The following is a 2239-nucleotide window of genomic DNA, read 5'->3' as shown; positions in this document are numbered from 1 at the left end:
ATTTTAAACCGAGTGCGAGCGTGGCGGGATGCGACGCGGTGCGGGGCGCGGACGCCGGCCGTCGCGAAGCTACGCAAATTTAATGTTGAAAGAGCAATAATGTCAATTGACCTTATTTCCGTATTCTCTGGCTACATTGAGCTCAGGCTTTTTTCCCAAAGTCTTGTCACTGCCTCCCACTCAGTAAGCTGAGTCGCAAAAGCGGCAGGGGAAAGTTGGCCAGATCTTTAACCTGGTAAGGCAGGCAAATGATAAGACTATATCTCTTTTGTTTCTCCCTATTGATCTTTTGACTTGGCGGAGTCCAATGCGGATTTGCCAATTCTGTGATGGGACGCCCACACCCACATGACGCGTATGTTCTTTAAGTGCGATTATTAAGTAGTTTCATGCCGTTCTGATTAACTAGTTATTAAATTAAATATTTCTATACGGGTATTAAGCGAGAGAGGTTTAAGTAGGATTTATTTATAAAAAGTTTTTGAAAAATGTTGCCACCTGATTAGAAATTCTAAATCAGTTTCAAACGAGTGAGGTTTAGGAAAGCTTAAACTCGATGTTAGTTCTTAAGAGGATTGCCAGCCGTTTATGAAGTCAAAATCAATTTAATTAACAAGTTCTATGAAATATTTTAATATCAGTGTCAAACGAGAGAAGTTAAATGAAATATTACAATGCGTGAAAGAAATTAAAAAACGTTTTGCTCCGAAATATATTTGAAGAGGTTTTCTAACTGTTTTAAACGTCAAATTGAACTTACATATTTACACCAAAGTATATTGAAAGTATTTTATAAGAGAGTTGCCATATTTCCAACATTTCTTACATCATTTTTTTTCAGTTTATTTAAAATAAGAGATAACAATTTGGCACTGATATGAAACTAAAATCATATTCATACATATAAAGACTATGTATCTAATTAAGATAGATACATTACAGAAACGCCAAATTAGTTAGAATTTGGCACACAAATTCACCATGCCCTGAGTTATAATTTGAATTCCAGAATTTCCAGCAAAGACATTTATTTGCCTTTGCGGCTCGATTAGGATAACCATCTAAGCATAAGAGCATTACAATGATTAAATAGCAACAAATAAACATTATTATGTATAATTAGTTTGAAGCTTTATGGCCCCGCATAATTTATTACTTTCAACGCCTAGTTAGTAGTATTATCAATTTTCCCACACTCACATTTTAATTACAAAATTGATGTGCTGTCACAACTAAAACATTTACTCTACTAATTGACTTTTCTATGCCTTTCCTTTGTAGTACTAAGTATTATGACAATCATAAATTCTACAATTTCCACGCTTTTCGTGTTTTTCACGCTTCCATTGAAGATAACCGATTTCAATCAAATTAAATTATTCACTAGCACTATGCTTTCTACTTTGTTCCTTCGTTCGTACGGTCGGTCGGTCGTTCGTTTATTTTTGCATTTTTGCATTTTTGTAAAATTTGCGCAAACAATTCTCCATACAATTTTGCAGCATGACTCAGACAAAAGTAATGCGCAACAAAGTGATTGAGAATAGAGCGAGCGCAAAATGTAATGATGAAGTACTAGGCACAGGCCGAGGAGGTAAGCAAGTGGAATATGTACGACGAGTACTTAGGAGAGAAATCTAAGTAGGTTGGTGAAGCAAGTAGGTGCTTTTAATGGTAAGTACATAGATGCAAAGGGATGTGATCTAGGAGAGAAGCTAGAGAAGAAAAATAAGCAGAAATTGCAGCAGCGAAAGCTTGACGTCAAGAAATTTTATATTCAGCAGTCAGAATTGCATGCAGAGAGATAGAGAGAAAAAGTACAGCAGAAGCTAGAAAATAAAACTAGGCAAGAGAGGGAGGGAGGGAGGTGGTATACTCGGTCTCTTGTTGTTGCATTTGAACTTGATTGCCTGCGAATGCGCCTCCTAATGTCGAGTTGCATTCGCGCTGCTGCTATTCTTCTTCCATTTCTGCACTTGTTTGCGCTATAAGATATACAACAACACACTTATACATACACACAGGCGCTGATCATGTACTCGTTCATGTTTAGCTAAGCCGCGATCAGCGTTGGATCGGTCGGTTGGTCGGTTGGTTGGTCGGTTGGTCGGTATGAGTGATACAGCATAGGAATGGAGAAATCTGTGTACATATATAAATGTGTGTGTGTGTGTGTAAAGAAATGTGCAATAATGCAGCGCAATGCATATTAGAAAAGCAACCATAGCATTTGTTAAGT

This window comes from Rhagoletis pomonella, unplaced genomic scaffold (genome assembly GCF_013731165.1).
Source record: "Rhagoletis pomonella isolate Grant_MI unplaced genomic scaffold, Rhpom_1.0 Rhpom_scaffold_00006, whole genome shotgun sequence".
NCBI classification, from domain to species: Eukaryota; Metazoa; Arthropoda; class Insecta; order Diptera; family Tephritidae; genus Rhagoletis; species Rhagoletis pomonella.
Note: the sequence above shows the minus strand (reverse complement) of the source record.